The following is a 13,859-nucleotide window of genomic DNA, read 5'->3' as shown; positions in this document are numbered from 1 at the left end:
TTGAGGTTTGGGTGAGTTGCACTTAGTTATGTTGAATCCAAGGAGTTTAAAAGGGATGTGAGGAGAGATCCTTGGATTTTCCAATAGGGGTATGACCATGGAGTATGTGTGTAGTGGTATGCCAATCTAGGGTATTCCATCATGAGGATGACCGGACCCTATGATTGATTGGACTGGATGTGTTTGGTATTCCAACCCAAGGGTTGATTAGGCAAAACATATGTAGGGATACGAGGGTATTCCATTCTAGGGATGAGCGGACCCGTCGTAGGCATGCCTGGTATTCCAGCCCGAGGCTGATTGGGCCAGGTGTGAGTGTTGGTTTCTGTGAGGGTATTGTTGTATGTACGTTTGGGTATGAGTTCAAAGAGAGCAAGTGTTGTCGGCAGCAGAATATGACTCGTGGTTTTGTTTTCAGGATTGGTTACGTAGAAAGAGGAAGCCAGATTCATATTCACATAAATGAGAAGTATATAGGAAGAAGAATAGTCTATGATTTCTTTTTGGAAAAGAAGAATTGGCTTTCTTTGAATTTGAAGTAATCAGACTATCCCAATTATGACACTCATGGAGAAAGAATCTTAATAAATGCAAAGAGGAAGCATCTTTTATTCAATAGCGAAGAGCCTTAACCAAGATTTCCAGATGGGCTGGGTAAGGTATTAGTATATCTAATACATAATTTAAATGTGAAAAGTTGTCCTCTAAAAAAGAAAATATTGAATGAATTGATCATAAATTATCGGATTTGACTACCCTTTCCATTCTAGGTAAGATATTAATCGCAGAGATAATGGAATTTCCATAATGATTGAAGAGACCTCAGACATTACTTGCGAATAAAAATTCTTGTTGTTCCCCAAAAATGAAGTCTATTTAGAATTATTAACCAAAAGAATCAAGTGATTCTGTTGATACATTCGATTGATTAAACGTTTCACAATTAGTAAGCTGGATTTATTGTCATAACCTGCGTTTTCCAACAAAATCGATCTAGTTAAACGATGATCATGAGCAAGTACATAAATATACTCTTAAAAGATAAGTGGATATAAGAAGTGGTGTTGTTGAGATCTATCTAGCCCTGAATAGCTTTGGAATTTCTCCAAATGAAATTCTATTTAAATAAAAGGTAGAGGATTTTGGGGGTTATCAAATGATACATAGTGTGATACAGTCAAAACAAGGTATTATAGTACAAACTGGAAACTCAGGTTCCTAGAGATGAGTAGTTCTTTTTTTTATAGCAATGTGAAATGGTCAGGCGATGGTTAGTTTGGGCGGCATGTTTGGGAGACGGATCCAATCTAACCTTCCAAGTAAATGGCATTCCAGAGAGGTAGGTACTCGATAATGCATGGGAATGAGTATGTATCTCTTCGAGTTGGAGTTCCAGTGTGGTTAGCCTCCCCTGGGGATCGTCATGCTTTAGGGGTGTGAATGTGCCTTTCGGGATTTTGAGTAGCCAGAATTGGCAATTGGCGATTACGAGGGCGAAATCAGATTTAAGTGGGGGATAATTGTAACGCACTGTTCTAAAAGTAGTTATTTATGGATGCTCGAGATCAAGAGTAAGGGTGTTTTGGTATTTTATGGGCAATGGGTTTCATTCAAGAAGGTTTCGAACCGGGGTGTGTTTCTAGAAGCGTTGAGCTTTTCGTCGCCTTTGCGTGGATATAAAGTTCGTCGGGAACGGACTTAGAATAAAGGAGTTATGAAACTTTGAAGATATTGACATTTATGGCCCTTAATGGAAAAAATTGTCGAGGAAGGCCATGCATGCAATTTGGGACACGCGTAGGTACGCCCAACGTAACAGAGTAAATGGTCGCGGGTGTAAGGACGCATACTCCCAGCGTATGCTCAGAGTCATTAAACCCTAATTTTAGGACCAGCCACTATATAAAAAACATAAAGGATCAACCCTAGCCTCCTTATCTGGTACCTTATCCTCAGAAAAACCCTAGTAGCCGTTCTATCTCCATTGTTGGGTGTGTTTGGTCTTGTGGAGCTTAGTTTGGCAAAGAAAAGCTTAGAAGAAGAAAGAAGAGGTTTGCAAAGAAGGAACCTTGGTGGTTGGAGCTTGTGGATCTGAGATAGCATCACCTTTTGCAACTATTTAAAGGTATAAAGCTTCCTGCTTGACATCTATTTTGTGTAGATCTAAGTGTTGTGAAGTTTTGACACCATTCTTGTCCCAAAACCCCCCCAATATGATGCATGATGTGTTTTGGTTAAGATAAGTTGTCCTTTCTGTCCATAGGAGAGGTCTTGAGTGAGAAAAATGAGGTCCCAATGGTTTTGATTGTCCCATGTGTGAAGTAGGAAGGCCTTAATGGGTTAAGACCTTAAGTTAAGAGCTTTATGGATGTCAAACAGGATAAAGTTTGAGCCATTAAGCACATGAAATGATTTTTCTTATAGACGTGCATACACCCCGCGTACCAGAGGAGTACGCCCAGCGTACGCCCTCTGTTGGCTTTTCGAATTTGAGCCATGAAGTATAGGGTTGTTTATAAGCTAGCTATGCTTGGGCCTTGACTGAACAGTATAGATGGAGTAATTTGGGCCCAATAATTATTATGGACCTTGGATCTAGTCCCGATTAGAAGGATGGGCCCAATTTAGTAAATTGGGCCAATATTAGGCTTTGCATAAGGACTTGGTTTTGGGACTTGGCTCAATAAAAGGAAAATGGATTTAAGGAGTGGTGTAGGCACTTGGCCTAGAAAGTCATGTTGGATTCTAACTTGGTGTTTATCATGTGATAGTTGGGATTTCCGGGAGTCAACGGTTAGTGATTCGCAGGATTTCGGTAGTTGCAAGGTGAGTTATCCTCACTATACCAAGGGTCTATGGCACCAAGGCCGGCCCTTTGAATTATTTTTTGAGTAATTGCTGTTGTGATATGTTATTTTGGTATTTTGCTAGAATGGATGATTATATGATATTATGGCTGGTTAGATCGGCATCCTGGTAGACTGGATATGGCTATGCTTAGTTACCTGTAGTTGGTTGGACTGTCTGTATGCTGGTAATAAATTACCTGTGATATGTGCGCATGTTTGAGCAGTTGTAGAGGGTATTCTGTCCCGGTAGGATGATAGGGCCCTAGTACGTAGTTTATGTGGACTATTATGTGATTATGTGGTAAGTGCACCTGTTTGTTAGTATGTTGGCATTCCAACCCGATGGTTGTGGGCCAGGAGTATTCCATCCAGGTAGGATGATTGGACTCATAGTATGTTGGCATTCCAAACTGATGGTTGTGGGCCAGGAGTATTCCAACCCGGTAGGATGATTGGTCTCGTAGTAGGTTGGCATTCCAACCTGACGGCTGAGGGCCTGGGGTATTCCATCCTGAGGGATGATTGGACCCATAGTAGTAGTTGTTGTAGGTGTAGGAGCATGGGCATTCCAACCCGATGGTAGTGGGCTGAGAGTATGCCATCCTGGTAGGATGATCGGACTCGTGGTATGTTGGTATTCCAACCCGACGGTTGAGGGCCAGGGGTATTCCAACTTGATGGTTGACCGGACCCGTTGTATGTTGTTTATTGTTGTATGTGTATGGTTATGTGTGTATGTGTATTTTGGGGGAACTCACTAATCTTTCGAGCTTACGGTTTTAGTTTATTGTTTCAGGTACATCAGGTGATCGTGGCAAGGCAAAGGCGTGATCGTACCGCTCCTCATATTTCATGATTTTGTGATTCGGTCCCAGGGATACTCTAATGTTTGAAACTGTTTTGAAAACAAGTTTTATTAACTTAATGGTTTTTGAATGGATTAAAATGTTTTAAATTGGCTTAAATTTTATGGATGTTACAAGGTCAGATCTATAAGTTAGAGAAATGGATCTGACCTTAGAAGGTCGTTTGATTATTTCCATGGAGGAAACTCGCCGAGTCAATGGAAGGACTCGACGAGTCGAATCGGGTTGCCCCGCGATTCGTGATCAGTGGTAACCCATCGAGTGAAAGGTCAACTCGACGAGTCGAGTGAGGCCTTAAGAGGATTCAGAGGACACACATGGACTCACCGAGTCACCTGAGTGCACTCGACGAGTCTGGTGAAAGTTGGGCCGTTGACTAGAGTTGACTTTCGTTGACTTTTAGGATTTGGTCAACATTTGGACATTTGGACCATTGGAGGGGTAAAATGGTATTTTCCCCTTCTGTGAGATTATAGGAAGGGATTAGTCCAGCTTCTTGGGGGCTAATATTAATTAGGGATAATTATTATGTGTTAGGCAGGAGCTAGATCCGGGAGTAGAGATCACGATCTTGATTACGAGATTTTCTTTCATTAGCTTGTGAGGTGAGTCTTCTCACTATACTTACCTTGTGTGGTATACCTTATGTGTGACCAGAGGGTCTTATGTGCATGAACTGTGTATTGAGATATCCTGCTATTTACTTGTGTTATGTGTATGAGTATTATATTTTGATGCTGAGTTGAGGGACCGGATGGTCCATATGAGTTGTGGGACCAAAGGGTCCCACTGAGACACATCGACCAGAGGCTCTAACTGAGTTATAGTCTTGAGTGGCTATTGTGCTGAGTGTGGTATTTTGGGGAACTAACTAACCTTTTATGATTATCGTGTTATGTGTTGTGTGTTTCAGGTAGTTCCGAGGATCACGACAAGGCACCGACATGATTGTACACACCGGCATAAGATTGTTTTTATGATTCAGGGATTGTGTTTCCTTTTGTTGACATTTGAGAAATAAGTGTTTTGAGAATTATGATACAAGTTTTATTGTGTTAAAAATGAAAATTTTACGTTGTTACATATAACATATAACATTCAAATTAGCATACATCGGGCTTGTCCCGGCATCGGGCTTGCCCCGGAACACATAAATCATAACATATAAACTAACATACATTGGGCTTGCCCCAACATCGGGCTGAAGCCTGGTACACATAGCACATAACATATAACATATAACATAAAACATACAACATGCATGAATCATAAAGACATCACACATACGTAACTATTTTTTGGGACCGCCTCAGCATCTGACCGAAGTTCGGAAACATATGAACTTCATCGGGCTAACCCCGACATCGGGCTTACCCTGACATAATATAACTACTTAAACGGGTCGGCATTGGTGCCTTAGATCCCTTCCTACTAGAGCAAAACTCACCTCGTAAAGCTGACTGTTTGCTGAAATCCGAACGAGAAATCCATGTCTACTGTTCTGCTGACTCCCCGGATATAAATTCCAAAAGGACACTTAGTCAAAAACTGATAACTACTCTTAGGGTAAAATGACCATTTTACCCCTGGTCAAAGTCAACGTCCTGGTCAAAGACAACCTCCAGTTCACTTGACTCACCGAGTTGGTCCACCAACTCGTCGAGCCCATATACTTTCGAAATGACTCCATCCTCGACTCTACTTGTCGAGCCTAGCAAGAACTCGACAAGTTCTCCTTCAACCATAACATCGGGACTATCTTCAACCAACTCGTCGAGTTCATCTTCATCATATGTATGTGTCCAGTCTATGAATCGCCGAGTTACAATAGCAACTCGCCGAGTCTGTCTTCATGGGTTGGGAGATTGCCTTGGACTCGCCGAGTTGCTCCTACACTCGCCGAGTCTGATGATTTGCAGGTCCTTAATCACGTCCATTTTGTTGAGTCCCCCTTCTAGACTCAACCAGATTCTTCAGAAATAGCAAGGCTTGGGGAACCAATCCCCGACTCGTCGAGTCCCAAGAACGACTCGTCGAGTGCCCTAAAGTCCATGACCATAAACTCGATTTATTTTAATCTCATCTCATCCAAGGGGTAGATCTGGCCTCTTAGGGTTGATATAACACGTAAATTTAAGAACTTTACATCCATGCATGGGTCCTTAAGCTCAAAAGACCCAAAAATGAGATCTACAAGATGCACGGGGGTTCTCATGGTCATAACGTCGCACCTTTATGCCATGTAACCCTTCCTAGGACCTACATCTGAGATATGAACCACTTGGGACATCCCAACACCAAGGACAAAGGTTTTTGAGGCAAAACCTTCTTAATATGGGGGCAAATAGATCTAAGAGAAAGAACATCAATTTGGAAGCTTGCTTACCAGAAAAGATGGCGAATGGGGTGTAGTTCCTGGATTTACTCCTTCTCCCGTGAGTCTTCTATCTTCCATTTCTCTCACTAGCTTCAAGATACACCAAATAACACTCAAAATAACCAAGAAAACTCAAATTCACTTATGGAGGATTACGGTTTCGAAATTAATGCTCAAGAGGTGATGGAGGTTGGAATAGAGGCCTATAATGTTGCTTAAATAGGGTGCAAACCCTAAATATTAGGGTTTCACTGAGACAGCTCCTACTCGCCGAGTCGGTCTTCCGACTCGTCGAGGAGGTCACTTAGTCCCCCGACGCGGAGTCGATCCTACTCGACGAGTTGGGCTTCCAACTCATCGAGTCCAAGGGTAAAATATGAAGTTTGGCTTGAATTTAAATGCGTACCTGAGACCAGATGTTACAATTCTCCCCCACTTGTCTTATACTTCTTCCTTGAAGTCTGATGTCTTTGAAAACAACTTTGGATAGTGCACCCTCATTTCCTCCTCGGTCTCTCACGTCCACTCCGAACCCTTGTGGTGCTGCCACTGCACCTTCACTAACTCTACCCTCTTGTTCCTTAGCTCCTTCGACTTGCGATCTAAAATCGCCACGGGTCTCTCGATGTAATTCAGGCTATCAACAACCTGAATATCCTCAATAGGTTTCACTGTTGAATCATCCACTAAGCACTTCCGCAACTGAGAAACATGGAACGTGTTGTTGATCTAGCTGAGTTCTGCTGGAAGATCTAGTCGATAAGCAACTCGACCCACCGGGGCCAAAACCCTAAATGGACCAATGAACCTGAGGCCCAGCTTGCCCCGCTTCCAAAATCTGATAACACCCTTCCAGGGTGACACTTTCAGGAGGACCATATCGCCCACTTGAAACTCCAAGTCCGAACACTGCTTGTCGGTGTAACTCTTCTGCCGACTCTGATCCGTCTAGAGCCTGCTCCGGACATGCTAAATCTGCTCCGTGGTCTTGAGTACTACCTCCGTACTCCCCATGGCTCTTTGACCGAACTGACCCTAACAGATTGGGATCCTACACTTCCTCCCGTAGAGCATCTCGAAGGGAGGCCGGTCTATATTGGAGTGATAGCTTTTGTTATACGAAAATTCTGCTAACCGAAGATACATATCCCAACTGCCACCGAAATCTAGCACACATTCCTGAAGCATGTCCTAAAGAGTCTGAATCGTCCTCTCGCTCTACCTATATGTATAAGGGTGAAAAGTGGTGCTGAAATAGATACGAGTACCCATCTCGTCGTGAAAATGCTTCCAAAACCTGGAAGTAAACCGGACATCTCGGTCTAACACCACCGAGACAGGCACTCCATGATGTGCCACTACCTCTCGCACATATATCTAGGCCAACTTCTTGGCCGAGATGCTCTCCTGTATCGGTATAAAAAGGGCACTCTTGGTCATCCGATCCACAATGACCCATATCGAATCAACCCCACGTGCGGTCCTTGTAAGCTTAGTTGAAGTCCATAGTGATATCCTCCCATTTCCACATGGGAATGTCTAACGACTGCATCTTGTCGTGGTTCCTCTGGTGCTCTTCCTTGTCCTCCCTACAGGTCAGGCATCTATCCACATACCATGCTACGTCCCACTTCATGCATGGCCACCAGTAATCAGGTAGAAGATCTGTGTACATCTTCGTCGCCCTTGGATGGATGCAGAACCGAGACTTGTGGGCCTCATCCATCAACAGCTGCTGTACACCACCCCAGTACGGTACCCAGAACCTCTCATGCAGGGTCAACAATCCTCGGCTATCGTAATCAAGCGAAGATACTCAGCCGACTATCCTCTCGCACTTCTGGCGCTCCTCCTTCAGGCCCTTAACCTGTACCTCCCTAATCTGCTCCAGCAGTGGAGTGATCACTATTATCCTCAGATAGATATCTCGGATCGGAGCCGCTACCACCTTGCGGCTCAGGGCTTCGGCCACTACGTTGGCCTTACCCGGATGGTAAAAGATCTCACAGTTGTAATCCTTTACTAAATCTAACGACCGACACTGCCTAATGTTCAGATTCGGCTGATCCATGAGGTACCTCAAACTCTTGTGGTCCGTGTAGATAGTATAATGGACCACCGCCCCTAACTCCAAATCATGCGTCGGGTAGTTAGCCTCGTGAGGCTTCAAATGTCTCGAGGCATAAGCTACTACATGCTCCGCCGCATCAACACTGCTCCCATACCTATGATCGAAGCGTCATAGTTGACTACAAAGTCATCCAACCCCTTTGGCAGGGTAAGAATCGGTGCCTCGCACAGTCGCTGGCTGAGCATCTCAAAGGCTGTCTACTGCTCAGGACCCCAACAAAACACCACCGACTTCTTGGTCAGTCGGTTCAGCGGAATTGCTATCTTGGAGAAGTCCTGGATAAATCTCCTGTAATACCCTGCCAAACCCAGGAAGCTCCGAATCTCGGATGGAGACCTCGGGACCTCCCACTGCATAACGGCCTCTATCTTGGCCAGATCAACTAATATACCCTTCTGGTTGACGAGGTGACCCAAAAACTGCACCTTGCACAACCAGAACTCGCACTTGAAGAACTTTGCAAAAAGTCTCCCGCTCATGGTCTCTAGCACCTCCCTCAGGTGATCCTCATGCTGCTCCTGAGTCTTGGAATAAACCAAGATGTCGTCAATAAATACTATTACAAAACGATCCAACATTGGTCTACACACGCGATTCATGAGGTCCATGAACGTGGCTGGAGCATTGGTGAGCCCAAACGGCATCACCACAAACTCATAATGACCATAGCGGTTCCTAAAAGCGGTCTTCTGCACATCATCATCTCTGACTCGCATCTGGTGATATCCGGACCATAGATCAATCTTGGAAAACCAAGATGCTCCCTGAAGCTGGTCGAACAAATCATTTATCCTTGGGAGTGGCTAGTGGTTCTTCACCGTTACCTTATTCAGCTCCTGGCAATCTATGCACATACGGTGCGACTCGTCCTTCTTCTTCACAAACAGTATCGGGGCTCCCCAAGGCGAACTGCTCGGGCTGATAAAACCCTCGTCTAACAGCTCCTGCAACTGCGTAGACAAGTCCTGCATCTTGGGAGGAGCCAACCGATATGGTGCCTTGGCTATCGGGGCCGCACCAGGGACCAGGTCAATCTGAAACTCAACCTTTCTCTCTGGAGGTATCCCAGGAAAATCCTATGGGAATACGTTCGGGTACTCTCGCACTACTGATACATCATCAACTAATGCCTTACCCTTATCCCAGGCTTCCATGACGTAGGCGACGAATCCTGTGCATCCCTGCTGAAAGTAGCGCCTCGCTCTCGCCGCCGAACAAAGAATCGGTCCGCGTTGTGGCCTCTCACCCGGAATCACTAACTCTCATCCACTTGGAGTGCGAACCCTCACTAACTGCATCTCACAATCAATCACATCCCCATTAGGACTCAACCAATCCATACCCACTATAACCTTATGCCCTCGTAAGGGAATAGGAACCAGATCCACTGAGCATTGCACATCAAACAACCGTAGTGTACATCCTCTATGAACCCTTGTGACCCTGAAGGTCCTTTCATCGGCTATCTCAACGTCGAGTGGGCAATCCAGCTCCCCATAGCTCTACTGAATCGTTTGCTAAGTGCAAGCGAAACAAATGATCAAGTAGCCCCCGAATCAAACAATACCATAGATGAAATGTCGTTCACTAAGAACGACCCTGTAAATAACTCATAAACATGAGGAACAAAACAATATCAAATACAAAGATAAGAGAAAGATACATACACGTCACCACGTCAGGAGCTACTCGTGCCTCCTTTGCAGTAAGCTGAAAAGCCCTGCTCCGCGCTGTAGGCGCCTCTGCCCGGCCCTGACGGCCATCTGTAGTCCTCAAAGTGGCAGGAGAAGGCTCTACCACCTTCCTTGCTGATGCTAAACTCGGGTACTGGGACCGCTTGTGTCCCCTATGATTGCACCGAAAGCAAATCAGGTCTGATACTGATGTGGTGGTGGTAGTAGCTGTGCAATCTCGGCTCATGTGACTAGTTTGGCCGCACTTGTAGTAGCCCGATCTCCTTGCCTTGCACGTCCCATCATGCATCCTGCCGCATTTGCCACAATGATCATGGCTCTTCTGGCTCTGAGATCTGTGATCTGATACCTTAGGCTTCTTGCCCGAGCCTCCTGACTGGACCCCCTCTGGTTTCCTCTTCTATTCCATCTCCAAATCCAACTCCCTCTCTCGAGCCCTATCAATCATGTCCTCCAGCGTCTTGGAGATGGATCGGCTCATAAACTGTCTAATGTCACTCCTCAACATCTCATGGTATCGGGCCTTTTTCATCTCCTCGACCACCACATACTATGGAACAAGAAGGGCCCTCTCCCTAAACTTGGCGGTAATCTCTTCCACAGTCTCAGTCGTCTGTTGGGGGTCCTGAAACTCCCTAGCAAGTTGTTGCACCTCAATGACAGGTGCGAACTCAACCCTGAACCTGGTCGTGAAATCACCCCAGGTCATCCCATCTAGAATTGTCTCATCTCTAATGGGTCTCCAGACTTCCTCCCACCAGTCACGTGCCCTGTCCTTCAAAAGACAGGACGCAAACCTACCCTTTTCCCCCCCAGGACACCTACTGGTGCAGAATGCGTTGGCGATATCTGCCAACCATCTGGTACTAGCAATTGGGTCTCGAGCCCCATGGTAATCGGGAGCTCCACATGCCCTAAACTCCCTGAAGGTGAGCGTGCGCAACCCCATCATGGCCGCCACCTCAGTGCGGAACGTACTCAATCTCTCATCCATAAGCTCCAGAATACCCTCCTTGATTGACTCGAAGATCATCGGGGTCTCCTCAACTATAACACGAGCGATCTCTGAGGAGAGAAACCCCTTGCTCTTCTCATCTAGGTGCTCGACTCCAAAGCCTAAACCCGATCCCTCTCCGACAGTTGAACTGCCAGCTGCTGGTCTAGGGCGTAAAACCACCATTCTGAAACACATAATGACAAACATTAGAATACTAATATAACATGAGGGATCACATACACTACAAGTTTCTCGGTCTTATCTTAGCCTTCCTTGATTCGAGTACGGATCATATACTTTCAGTAGTACGGTCCCATACTACCTTCAACATCGATCCGTACTTTCCTTAAGAACTGCCTCGAATCTACCAAGTCCCTTCTTCTACTACTGCTCATCTCATACTAAACTCTTCCTAGGCTTGCCCTAGAGTAATTACCAACCCACTTTCCGCTATCAGCTGCATAAGAAGTACCTGCTACTTACCACTAATTGGCTCGTGAATACTATTACATATCACTAAGACTAGATAATTCTTCGAATGAGATATCCTACCCTACAACGGTTGGACTCAAACAAGAGCTATGCAATAGAGCTAAACCTAACCTTCTGAAATTATTTAATCCTCACAATATGTAACGTATCATATTCATTTTATAGTTAGTAATAGATAATCTACGACTTCTAAAAGCACAAACCAAGCAGCATTCGAGCATCGAGTACACATAATCAAGCACTTACTAGTTTGGCTATCATACTGACAAATGTGTACTAGCATGCAGTTCTCATAAAGCTAAAACACATATAACAGGCACATAAGGCATCATTCCTAGATCCTTAGTCCTACTCTAGCATGTTGTTCTAATAAAGTTGATAATCATAACATGGGATAAACTTGTATGGGTAATTTAGGAGTACTTACTTGAGCTCGGCTGATTGCATGCACCACACCCTTTTCTCTTTTCAAGGTTCCCTTCCATTTTCAAAATCCTTTTATAAACATGGCTTTTCTTTTGAAAACTTATACCATTTCCTTGGTTTGAGTTCAAAAATGCCCGAAAGTGTGACCGAATCCCTCAAACCAAGGCTCTGATACCAACATGAAACATCCCAAAAATACAACCCAAAAATTTCGTTTTTAAAGCATTATTAAAACCATAATGTCATTGCCAAAGTATAAAAACCATAAACCATGTATTTCAAAATCTCATAATATCAATCACATATCAAATCTCATGTCAAATATCATATCAAAATAACAGAGTAAAACTCCCAGAATAAAGCCTGTGGTGTGTGTTATGCGATCATCCCGAGCTCTTCCCTTTGCTACCGGAAGTACCTGAAACCAAAACTAAAACTGTAAGCACGAAGCTTAGTGAGCTCCCCAAAACTACCACATACCATACAATTAACATATCACAATAACAATACTCTAGGACTACTCCCAACTGCATCGGGACGAATCCTAACATCAGCTTACCCGACATCGGACTCTTTCCCGGCATCAAGCTCACCCCGACATTCGACCGTATCGAGCATCGGGCTCACCCCGACATCGGGCTTGCCTGAGCTCGGGTTTACCCCGACACATACACAACATGACATATATTATAAACAGATAATAAAATCACATAATCTGCATTAGGCTTGCCCCAACATCGGATCAAAACCCGGAACATATAACATATAGCATTCAAACTAGCATACGTCGGGCTTGTCCCGACATCGGGCTTGCCCCAGAACACATAACTCATAGCACATAAACTAACATACATCAGGCTGAATCTCGGTACACATAATACATAACATATAACATACAACATACAACATGCATGAATCACAAAGACATCACACATACCCAACTACTTCTCGGGACCGCCCCAGCATCGGACCGATGTCCGGAAACATATGAACTGCATCGGGCTAACCCCGACATACTATAACTACTTAAACGGGCCAACATTGGTTCCTTAGACCCGTTCCTACTAGAGGAAAACTCACCTTGTAAAGCTGTCTGTCTGCTGAAATCCAAACGAGAAATCCCTGTCTACTGTTCCGGTGACTCCTCGGATATAAATTCCAAAAGGACACTTAGTCAAAAACTGATAACTACTCTTAGGGTAAAATGACCATTTTACCCCTGGTCAAAGTCAACGTCCTGGTCAAAGACAACCTCCAGTTGACTTAAATCACCGAGTTGGTCCACTAACTTGTCGAGTTCCTGTCCTTTCGAAATGACTCCGTCCTCGACTCTACTCGTTGCGTCTAGCAAGAACTCGACGAGTTCTCCTTCAACCATAACATCGGGACTATCTTCAATCGACTCGCCGAGTTCATCCTTGAACTCGTCGAGTTCATCTTCATCATATGAATGTGTCCATTCTATGACTCGCTGAGTTACAAGAACAACTCACCGAGTCCGTTTTCATGGGTTGGGAGATTGCCTTGGACTCGCCGAGTTGCTCCTACACTTGTCGAGTCCGATGATTTCCATGTCCTTAATCACGTCTATTTTGTTGAGTCCCCCTTCTAGACTCAACCAGATTCCTCAGAAATAGCAAGGGTTGGGGAACTAATCCCCTACTCGTTGAGTCCCAAGAACGACTCGCCAAGTCCCGTAAAGTCCTTGACCATAAACTCGATTTAATTTAATCTCATCTGATCCAAGGGGTAGATCAAGCCTCTTAGGGTTGATATAACATGTAAAGTTAAAAACTTTACGTCCATGCATGGGTCCTTAAGCTCAAAAGACCCAAAAATGAGGTATACAAGATGCATGGGGGTTCTCATGGTCATCATGTTACACCTTTATGCCATGTAACCCTTCCTAGGACCTAGATCTGAGATATGAACCACTTGGGACGTCCCAACACCAAGGACCAAGGTTTTTGAGCCAAAACCTTCTTATTATGGGGGCCAACAGATCTAAGGGAAAGAAGATCAAGTTG

General features: G+C 44.6%; 1 pseudogene; it reads right to left on the bottom strand.

Moving 5' to 3' along the window:
• Positions 1 to 414: 414 nt before the first annotated feature.
• On the bottom strand, positions 415 to 11,097 carry LOC111885114 (maturase K-like; annotated as a pseudogene).
• Positions 11,098 to 13,859: the final 2,762 nt, after the last annotated feature.

Source organism: Lactuca sativa, chromosome 3 (assembly GCF_002870075.4).
Source record: "Lactuca sativa cultivar Salinas chromosome 3, Lsat_Salinas_v11, whole genome shotgun sequence".
In the NCBI taxonomy this organism is placed as follows: domain Eukaryota; kingdom Viridiplantae; phylum Streptophyta; class Magnoliopsida; order Asterales; family Asteraceae; genus Lactuca; species Lactuca sativa.
Note: the sequence above shows the minus strand (reverse complement) of the source record. Positions and strands in the feature narration are given on the sequence as shown.